The sequence below is a fragment of the Globicephala melas genome, chromosome 10, assembly GCF_963455315.2.
Source record: "Globicephala melas chromosome 10, mGloMel1.2, whole genome shotgun sequence".
NCBI classification, from domain to species: Eukaryota; Metazoa; Chordata; class Mammalia; order Artiodactyla; family Delphinidae; genus Globicephala; species Globicephala melas.
In genome coordinates, this window is record NC_083323.1 from 33,906,275 (window position 1) to 33,918,112 (window position 11,838).

Genomic DNA, 11,838 nt, shown 5'->3' on the forward strand with positions numbered 1-11,838 from the left:
ACTCACTGGGAGACCCTCTTCGAGGCCAGCATGGGCCGCAGCCGGGGAAGAATTGTGGAGCGCTGCGCCCCTCAGAGCGGCGCTTCAGCACTGCCCAAGAAGCGGGGCCGGTCCTAAACCCAGATCCGGCCGGGTGGGACCCGATCAGGCGCCCCGGAGCAGCAGCCTCCATTCTCCCAAGACGCTTCTCCCGAGCAGGGGCGCAAGCTCGATTCACGTGGCGCCGCGCTCTGCACGGCCTTGAGCGCGCACTCAGGTTCTCGCGAGTTGACACCATTCCTGAATGATACAACTTTAGCTGTATTATTACTATCTCCGGAGCCGTGCAGCCGGCACCAAACACTAACTGTTAAATCTCAAAAGGGGCGGAAAGCTTTCAGGGACTGGGCTCAGGGAGAATTCCAGACTGCACCAAGGCTCGCGAACTCCAAGCTTGGCATCCTCGGATGGGGGGTGTGGGGTGCTGCGGGGGTGGAGTACGCGGGAGGAAGGCCAAGGAAAAGCTGGCGAGAGGTTGCTCTGGTACATCCTATCCATGCTTAAGGCGAAGGAGCAAGCTATGCGCTTCCTGAGCACTTTCTAGCTGTTCCTGGGCCATCCCTACAGGAATGTCGGAAGTCGAGTTATCCACTCACTCTTATCCGGGTTGATAATTTTTGATTCTCTCCTAACCCCTTCTGTACCTTACCTTCAGATGTTCTGACAGCCTGCCTTTCTCTAATAGACACGGGGAGGATAAGAGAAATGGTCGTTTAATAGGTTTTTCAAAAATTCACAGCAGCAAGAACAACGCCTTGCTGACTTGAGGAAATATACAAACAACTCCTAGCTATGAACTTAGTTACCTCGTAGAGCTCTGTCAGCTTGTTTATAAATATGCGTCTTAAGAGCCCTGAATTCCCTGAAAAACATTCGGTGTCTCTTAAATGAAAGACATATGATGCAAGCTCTAGAGTACTTGTAAACCAATAAAGGTCCAGCTCGCAGAGGAAGCTACAGAAGAGCCAGGGTCCACAGCTGCCTAGTAAACCCGTTTCCACCCCACACCTCAACCCCACTTCTGATGGTAGTGGTTGGAGGGATGGGTGCAAGGTGTCACCAACCCCACTTAATATCCCTGGAGCCTCTTGGAAATGCAAATCTATTACACAGAGTCCTGTATGTTTGGGGACATGTAACCACATGTGCCCAAAACATAGGGAACAGCTAATGGCAAACTCCCATAACGAATGCTTAATCTGCAGTTTTTGGCAAGAAGCTGGGTCTCTGGTTGCCAAGAGCTGCATTAAATGGATTCTGAGAGGTTGAGATGGAGTTTATGGTAATGTCACAGCTCTAACCATTGGAGCCTTAAATAATAAATTTAAAATAATACTAATTAAAACAACAATAATTAAATGATTTCTGGAAGGCACAAGAAGGGAGAAGAAACTGGAGGCTGATTGGATTGGAGGGTGTCTTGCCCTCTCTGAGATTTACCTGGGCATTTTCTGCCTGGTGCTTTGAGGATAACCTTCTTGGAAATTGACCATAGCACTTTGATAAATACTTTCAGCTACTCTATCCAGAGCCTACATGGCTCTTTCCTCTTCAGCAGGCTTTAAAAACCTGCTTCTAATCCACATTCCTCATCCCAGCCTCCCCAGTTCCAAAGGGTCAGCATGGCTAGGGCCCCAGGGTGCAGTGCCTGGAGGAACCATGGCTGGCCAGAGAGACCCAGTTTATTAAACCAGGTTCTAATTGGGATTTTATCTCAGCACACTCAGTCCATCACCCCCAGGCTACCATTCCCTTCTTTCCTCCACCTTTCTATTTCTCCTTCGAGAGAATTCTTCATCACTTTCCATACCTGGAACCTGGGTTCTAAATCCAGGATTCAGCTCCCCATCTTTCATGTTAGTGAAGAAATCTACCTGGCAAAAAGCACTTGCAGGAGGTGGTGGGAGTGGGGTGAGAGTGGGGGTAGGAGAGGGACAGAGATGGGGAGCCATCAATTTCTTTTAAATCCTAACAAAATTTAGGACATTCTAGGATGCTGGCACTTTCAGATCCCAGGGTGCAGCTACTGATGCTTCTTCACATCTCCTTGATGGGATTGAGGCAGAGTCAGGAAGGAATGTGCAGAGTCCAGGAAGCAAAAGGATGAGGGTTAACATGACCTATTGCAGGTTCAAGTCTCAGCCTCTTTGCAACACTGTTTTCTCATTTCTCTGGCACCAGGGTTGCTAACACAGCGGAAAGGCTGTTTTGTGAAGTGACTCTGATGTTCTGATTTGAAGTTACATTTAACATTCCTGCAACCAGTTTGTGGTTGTTCCTGCTGTTGTTGTTAGGTGCCAGCTCGCCAAACACAGTGATTTGGGATGTGTTTAAAGTTTTCTTTATTTAGTTCCCTTTAGAGCCTAGAATTAAAGTAATTAAATTAAAACTAGTTTAAAAGCCCACTGAAATGACTGACTCCTCCTCTCCCCCCCCCCCACATACAAAGGTAATTTCAGGTAAGTCAAGTTCAGATAAGGGATTGGCTGTCAGTTTGACTTATTTTACATTAAAAAAAATTCTCATGGTCTGAAAGTTGCTTTTGATGCCTCCCTCCCCCATGAGACTATATTTTGGGAAATGAAAAATATTTTGAGTACATACATCAAAGCAACAGTTGAGGCAATGTGTACACCACTCTGGTTCCTTTCTCAACTTCTTGAAAGAAATGTCACACTTATATAGTAATAGTGGGAATGTCAAGATAGGATTGCAAGAATTTTCATCTTAGCCCTTTCTTTTTTTGGCAAGAGTTTGAGGCATACTAGTAAGTAAAGCTAGGAAAAATGCGTGCTGAATTAGATGAACTATGACAAATGTAGAAAAGCAGGAGTCTGGAGAGGGGAGGGGAAGCTGGGTGGAGAGAAAACTCTCATGAAAAAGTACTAAAATAATTGAATGTCATGTAGGATGGCAAGAAGCCAGGTGGCCTCATGTTTTGTGTGTGCTCCGCTGCTGCTTTCCTTCCCTGGCTTCATCTTCACCCTTCCCACAGCTCTACAGACATAACAGATACAGAAATATAGTCTGCATCGAAGCAGCTCAAGAGGTTTTCATCAAAATAAAAAATATATATGTACATATATATATACACAAACACAAAGAAACCTTTCAGCTTTCCTTCAAAATATCTGTTCCATCATCTACTCCAGAAAACACACCTATAGACTAATATATAACTTTGTCATATTTTTGAAGCTTCTGTATTTTAATTTAAAAAACAATGGCCTGAATTTTAATCAGTCCTGTCAGTCTTTCAAGTGTGCTGTTAACAAAGCTCTCAAATATAATGGATTAAATTTACCTGTGATTTCAATCATAGTACGTATACTGGTATTTTAGAAATTCACATGCTTTTTCGAAGACCTACGCTTGTTTTTGAATTTCAACTTGTTTCAGTAATAGTCTCTTACAGAGTTGCCCTTTTCTTAAAGAGAGAAATGGATTTAATTTCTGCTCTCCTGAAGGATCTAATTTAAATGTGAAAGTCTAAAATGACTATTTTCCCCACTTGCAAATACTGTGACTTATCTAACATGCCACTGTTTACATTTAGTAGAGAAATGTATTTTATTACAAATATTAAAAAATCATAATTCAACTGCAATAATATAATTACCTTTATTTCTCTTTATGGCTGTCGTCATTGCTCCAGGAAGTTCTAGATATAATAAAATAAAAAGACAGTTAAAGTTAGATCTCTTTTATGACACATATACTTTCGTATAGTGCATAATTGAGCTAAACTGTATTCAATTCATAAATCCAGATTTCACTAGCATATTGTTAATCGCTTACCTATAACATGTCTTCCACCGTTTTATTTGAGATATGAATTGTTTAAGCTTCTATCCAATATGTTTTCGATACATTTTTCCTGCTGATTTATTAGCTATCTCTTAAAGACAGAACTTACTTTCAAAAAGATGCTGTGCAAACACGTTTACGAGTTGAGGTTTCGCGTCTCAGGGAAAGACTTAACATCTCAATACAGACGGAAGCAAAAACGACAGGACGGATGTTTCTCCTTTGGACTGGAATTATATACAATGTAAGTATAAAGTCCATGGTCATTAAACAAACCCGATCAGGGTAGGGCCAATAGACATAATCAAGGCAGATCCAAACCGAGAGGAGCAGATTCTCCTCCTGTTAGACCCCCACCTACTGTGCCCCTCCCTCGCCCACGAATACCCTTTACCTCTGGACAAGAAAACAGGGTTTGGGTGCCGAGGAGGTGCGCTTAGAACGCACCTCATCGTAAGCAGCTGAAAACCATTCGTAATCTAGTTTAACCTCTTTGCCGCGGTGTTCTGTGAATTCAACAGAAAGAAAAACACAAACACGGTCATTACATCAAGGATTAGTCGGGGAGGGGAGAAGGGTGGGGGGATGGGGAGGGCGCCAACTCCTTCATTCGAAAAATCATTAAAGAACTTTAGAGAAAGGTCAAGATTAATATTCACTCAACTTCTCCTTTCCAACCTGTCCTGCCTGTCCCCAACAACATGGATTTCCGCTGTGGATTTTGATAAAGTAAACTTTAACCTGCAAAGTGCCGTAAGTAGAGATGCGGAATAAAAAGTCTCTGTGGCTCGCAGAAGGAGAGCCGAGCCCCTGAGATGCCCCTCGTTGGGGCGCAGGCTGGACCGGGGCTGCGAGCGGCGCCTCGGCCGCGCGAACCCGCATTCCAGAGTCTGCGCGCGTGTCCCACCGCGGCCGCGGTCGACCTCACGCCGGCGCTCTCCAGTCGGGAACCTGAGAAAGGCTACGAGCCGAGCGAACTTCCGAGGCCGGTCGGAGCGCCCCCTTGCACCGGTGGTTCGCCACCTGGTGCGCACCTCTGGGGTAGGACCACCCTCCCGGCTACCGGCCCGGGGGAGCCGCAGGGGACCGCCCTGGCGGGCCTCTGGGCTGACGGCTGCGTCTCCAGACGCCGCCTGATTTGACCTCAAGGCTGTAGGCGAAGTCACCTACCGGCCGGGGAAGACGCTGTGGTTAAGAGAGCAGATGTGGAGGAGTCTCTGTTCTGAGCAAAGAGAATGAAGTTTCCTTTCTCCTGAAAACTTAAAAGAGCCTCGACGACTACAGAAAGAAGTTAGTGGTTAACCGATTTGCTGCTAATATTTCATCAGTGGTGCTCTCCCTCCTTTAATGTCTAACTCTTGGGAAAACAACATATTTTAAGCTTTCCATCCAAATATTGATATTGGCAAATAGATCATCAAACAGTCCCCTGGTAAGGACAGGGCGCTTTTTGTTTCACAAGTTGGCAACCAGAATTATTCCATATCACAAATTGCTGCAGATTTAGGGGATAAAGCAGAAGACGTGTGACTCTTTAACAGTAACGTGTGGGCGTGAGTGTGTGAAGTAGCGCACACCTCACTCTTGGACCTGCCTTCCACCGGGAATGAGCACCTCTCCCGTTGGGGAGAGCCAGGTTTCACCCTGATTGCAAGAGGTTCCTAGCGGATACATATGTAAATGCAAGGCAATGATTCGGTCTCTTCTTAAGACCTTGTTTTGCAGTAAAAAATTCTCAACCTTCACTGCATTTTTAAAAAAATGTCCTTTTTGTTAAACAAAACCGACGCACTACATTTAGCAGGGTGGTGCCCGACGCATTGGAGGTCGTCTACAGGAAAGGAATCCTCCGGTCCTTAGCGGATTACGTCATTTCTCAGCTCCCAGAGGCAGATGCCCCATGGACCTTTGTTATAAAGTCACATCAGTCAAACACTTTCCTACGTTCACAGTTTGCTCTCGGAGATAACAAAATGTCATGAACACACAATTTATTAATAAAGTTCAAATATAACAAGCAGTTAAAATATTTACTGCCATTCTACCAAATCCTTCAGCGAGTATTTTCTCAAGTTCCCCAAGAGAAAGAAAGAAAAAAGTTGGCTTTAAACAATTCATTTATATTTTATTCTTTGTGAGATTTCAACCACTTGTGCAATACATATATATGTGTTGCATGTGTATATATATATATATATATATATATATGTAGTAAGCTCAGTTCTTAAGGAGAACTTTAATTTTAAAGGAACTTGTGTGGGGGGAAATCTCTTTAATACAGTTATTTATAGGGAAGCCACATATTTCCAATAAAGTTAATTTCTTTTTTTTAAATAAAAAAGTTAATTTCTGATTAACATTAATGAAATTATTTCTCTTACCCTGTATTTGATTCACATGTCCTACTTTTGCGGAGAGGGAATTGCAGTCATTCTTTTGCTGCATTAAGAATTGCTCAATAATTGAATTGAATTAAACAAAATCTAAGTAACTGATTTCTGTTTTTAGTAAGAATGCTCTTTAATCTTGCATTCTTTTTAATGTTAATACAACTTTGAATATTGTCTTAGAGTTTAAAAAGAAATATAAATCTTGGCAAAATAAATAAAGAGACTTTATTAATGTAATTTTTATTTTTCAGGAAATAAAATAGATCTATGGGCAATGTTTAACTTGAACTATATGAGCTTCTTTGGGCATCTTTAACTGCTGGATCACAGTTGAGGCAAACTGTATAGGATGGATATAAGAGCTTCTCTGAAGTATCTCTTGCAACTTTTTGGCTCTAGAAGTGAACACTGAGGAATCCTGTAAATCATTAAAAAAAATTCCTTCAAGTACTATCTATTCAAAGTGGACCTTAATTCGATTCAATATTTTCACCAAAAACTAAAACATAGTTTGCACTTACAAAATTTTATGAAGTATGCATTCCTAGGAGGGCTAGTTAAAGCCTTAGAATACAAGAAATTGGGAGGCAAATATTTTTGGAGAAGGTAGAATGAATGATGGAATTAAACCAGTGAAGACCAACATAAAGCTGCAAGTTAAGGTTAAAAAAAGAAATATAGGAGAAGGGAAACAAAGCTTTATTATAAGAGTCCATAGAATAAAGATCTGTAGATATTTTGAGTCCACAGAATGACTTAGTTGCTAAGGTAGCTGCAACAAACTTAGCTTATATTGCATTAGCAAAAGTGAAACAGTCACACATCAAGAAAGATCAGGTCCTCATTACACACTGTATTATGCAGAAATCTAGAGAACTGAGAATTGCTCTGGAAACTTTTTACTGAGAGAAATTAACAATTTTGAGCTTTTCTAATGTACAGGGGGTGAGTCAGAGAGGATCTGGAAACCGTGTCATGGAAAGAATGGCTAAAGGAATTAGTGCTTTTTTAGCTAAGACATACAAAAGAGCGATTAAATTTTTTCAGTTTAGCCCCAGTGTGGAACTAAGTGGATCACGTTCGGTTGGAAAACAGCTTTTTATGTAAAAAGCAAATTTTTTTAAAAAAATGACAGTTCTCTCTGACTAAAGTGGGCTGATTGTCAAAGTTGCACACTGCTGGACAGGAGATGTTAGAGAAATCTGTCTTGTTTAAGTCTCTTCTAAACCAAAGCTTCCAAATGATGCTCTTAATGCTTACAGTAGCATTACATCTCTGAAGTTCCTTCACAAAAAAATTACTGTACTAATTTCCAAATTAGGATTAATTTTCTCTAAGGAAAAAATAACTTTGTAGCATATTTTGCCTTAATTATGAGCTTAAATTAAAGACTACACTTAGAAAGCAGGTGTTTTCTGTCAAATAACCATGGTATCATTCTGGTCTGCCTATATTTTTCTTATCTAGATAATATTTTTGATTACCTATTGATGGCATTTGGCTAACTGGTTACATACAACTTCTAGGACAATGCATATGTAGGCATATCTATTTATCTATAACACCAAAAATGCTGAAAAGTACAAACAAGACACATTCATAGGATTTGGGTCCAGCTCTACCACCTGCTGGCTTTGTGATGCTGAGAAAGGTATGTAACCATTCTAAGATTCAGTATCATCTTCTGTAGCATGGGGCTAGGAGTAGTACCTATCTCAAAGGATGGGAGGAAATATAAAAGGAGTTAATGTATCTAAAAGATTTAGGGACAGTGCCTGGCCATACTATAGGCACTAAATGTTTACTATTATTATGATTTTTAAAATTCATAATAGGGAAGCATTTAATAAAAATTATGGATGTAGTAAAAATAAATTAATGGTGCTAAGAAGTGAAAAGTGATTTTAAAAAACAGAAAATTCAACTATTTAAATTTTTAAAAAATGAAATATATAATTATGGTTATTTAAGAGTTAGAAAGAGATGGAGAAAGTATCACATATGGGAAACAAATCTCCATGAAGATGCTATGTCCTGAGGTGTGTGTGCTAATGCAAGGTAAGTGTGCTTGCCCAAAGCTACTATTCAGTTAGGCTGTAGACACAGGCATTACCTCTAATAAATTTTCCAAGATTTTTGTGACTCAGAAGACTGGGGTCCTACTCCCAGCTCTGTGATTAACCATCAATTTGTATAACCTAAAACAGAGTTACCTGTTAAGGTCTCAGCTCTCCTTGTTAAAATATTCTCACTGTAAGCCATGTATTGAAAAAAAGACTCTATTGAAGTTATTTAGTAGAAATACAATTCTTATCAATTAAACTATATGGTCTCTAGGAGGCTGCTATGGACTGAACGTTTGTGTCCTCCCAAAATTCATTATGTCAAAACCTTAACCCCCAATATGATCTATTTGGAGGTGGGGCCTTTGGGGGATAAATAGGGTTATATTTGGTCATGAGAGTGGAGCCCTCACGATGAGATTAATGCTCTTATAAAGGGATGAACAGACACGAGGTCTCTCTCCTTGCCATGTGAGGTTACGGATAGAAAATGGAATTTGTAAACCAGGAAGAGGGCCCTCACCAAGAACCTGATCTCAGAATTCAAGTCTCCAGAGCTGTGAGAAATAAATATTTGTTATTTAAGCTGCCCAGTTTATGGTAGTCTGTTAGAGCAGCCCAAGCAGACTAGGACAGAGGTCTTCCAATTCTTTGATTCTAATATACTCCAAGTAAATAATATTAGAAATTCTAGCTTTTTCCAGCCATTGCTGGACTTAGAGGACTCAGCATAGTGCTCCTGAAGCCCTCATGGAGCTCATTCCCTGGGGTAGAACAGCTTGTTCAGGATGTCACCGTCTGTAGCAATATCCTTGTGAGGAAAGCATTTATAAAGAATTCTGCCAGTGAAGCTACTTGGAAGCAGCTTCACTCAGATTTAAGAAGCATCAGCATATGTGAAATCAAGTCTCAAAGGACTGAAAGGCCAACGCCTCTGTAAGTCATTCAATTTTCTCCCACTTAACACGAATTAAAAAAACCTCAGTGTACCCATTAATCAGGGATTTTGGGATAGGCAACTATACTGTTATTTCGGATTTGAGTCAAATTAATGTTTTGCCTAATAATATCTATTTTTATTTTGAAATTAGCCAGTAATTATTGGTAATAACATTATCTGAAAATGCTAACATCTTCCTATTAATATTTTTGAAAACCATCACATAGCAGTTTTCCACCTAGAGACCACACACATAACCTAAAATCTATAGGCTGGACAGGTCTCAAGGTACTTTATCCAATGCTACTTTTCAATCCTATTTCCCACTAATTCCCTGTCTCTCTCACGGGGCTCTCTCAGTTCTGTCCAGTAATTCAGTCCCTGGATTGTCTACTCTCCATTCCCTGGACATGCTGCTATCTGTCTCCAGGTATTTATTCAGACTGTGTCCTTTGCCTAAAATGCTTGCTTGCCTCAATATCAATTCATCCTTGAAGATCAGTTAAATAAACAGAATACGAAAACACCCTTTCCCTGTTCATTCTCCTTTGAAACTAACCTTCCCATGCCCCAACATTTTTTATCCCTTTTAGGACACTAAAATAAAAGTTCCTTTTAGAGCTGTCTATTGGTATACTCATCTTTTAAAATCAGTTTATATTTATGAAGATAATAAAATATGCAAGTTTTTGTTCTCAATTTTAAAATTGAATAAAGATTAAGAAAGAAATCAAGGGATGGATCCCCCTTTTTTTCTTTGTCTTTCCTTTGAAGAGAAGGCATGGGGAGTGGAGAATTGGGAGGAGAGGAGAACGTGAGCCAATCTAGCCAATTACTTGGCATCCCCTTTGGGACCTGGTAGTGGAAACATTTTATGAGTCTATTTTGGGGTATAGAGCATTGCCTACAGAGCTGTGGTGCTGACATTTCAGCCCATTTTATAGAAATATATGTTTTTACTTGTCCAAGTGAAAAAATAAGTTAACATGCTATTAGAAGTGTATGACTTTTACATTTCCAAAGTATTCTGCGCACATACATATGGAGGAGGCTCAATATGTATGTATTTGAAGCACTGAATTCTGCTTCCATTTCAAGGCAAATCTCGAGAAGTAAGTTTTCAAGATATTTTAAAAATATTTTTTCATCATTTCATGGAAATACTTCCTAAAATAAAGTATGCGGAATTGATCCAATTTTTTGTTCAACTTTGGAAGATTGGTCTGGAAAGATTTTTCTGTGTCAAGTCACCATTTATTGAGTGCTTATGATACCCAAGGGACTGAGCCAGGAGCTTCTCATCTACTTTGTCACTTGATCTCACTGCATCCTATGAGTTGTATTTTTAATTTACTGGTAAACAAACAGACTCAGAGTTTGCTGCTTGTCCAAGGTAACATATCAGAGGATTAGAAGTCAGGACAGTTAGATTACAAAAAAATCATGTTCTTTTCACTTTCTTCCATATGTGTCATATCAAAATATGTGCTGAGCAGAACAAAATTGATGTGCTGATTTCCTACTTTGCTCTTTGTATTATATTGAGTTATTCTAAGCATTGGTTTCATTTTGAAGTTAATAGAAAGTCCATGGTTAGACCAAATCTGAATGATCCAGGGAGAGATGAAAAACAGACCCACCCTTACTGTGTCTTCTTGTAATTTTCTGTTGCTACATGAACTTTGAGAGAGAAATCTTGAATAACTGTGGTAGGAAACCTCAAATCCATATCAAAGAGCAAAACAGTAAAGTTAGCATATATTTGACTTGGAATGTGTATAGCTGAATATTACTAATTGTTATACATTAATAGATATCTAATCAGAAATCATCTTATTTTTATACCTTTTTATTTTTTCTCCAAGACAGGTAATTTTAGAGGCTGGTAAAGTTGAAGTTTTCTCCTGTAACAATGTTCTTCTAATTCCATTTGATTAAAAAAAGGTATTGGATACGGGTTAAATAAAATATATTAATTTTATCAATTTCTTTTTACATTTGTAATGTGGCCACTGGAAACATTAAAATTACATATGTGGCTCACATTATATTTGTATTGTACAATGCTGATCTAGACCAACTCTATGAAAATTATAAAACAAGCTTGAAAGTTTCTCTTATAGCTTTTGCAGGAGAAAATAACTTTTTAGAAATTCCAATGATATATTTATTTTAAAAAAAGTTTTACGTTTACTCACCTGGCAACCACTGGCAGATGCAGTCAGGCCTTTATAAGCAAAGTATGGACTTGCAGTGGTTTCTCACCTTTGCTCTTGTGATGTAAAAGTGGTTATAACAAGACCTCCTAAAATGTAGGGATGCTACGAAGGTTACACTCATAGTAAAGACAAACCTTTGTAATGTTAATTCAGTTGGTTCACTTTTCTACTTTGCTACTTTCTGTAGCACCTTGGTTAGTTATTGTCCAAAAGCAACACCAGAGAAGTCCTCACTCTAACCTCCCAGTGCTAAAGCAGACATGGCCAACTGTGGCACTCCTTCCTGCTACTTCCTGCATCCTTCCTCACTGAGCTCCAAAGAGTCCTTTAGAGTCCTCACCAGTCCTTCCTACTGGTGGCCATTCCAGATCTACTACAGA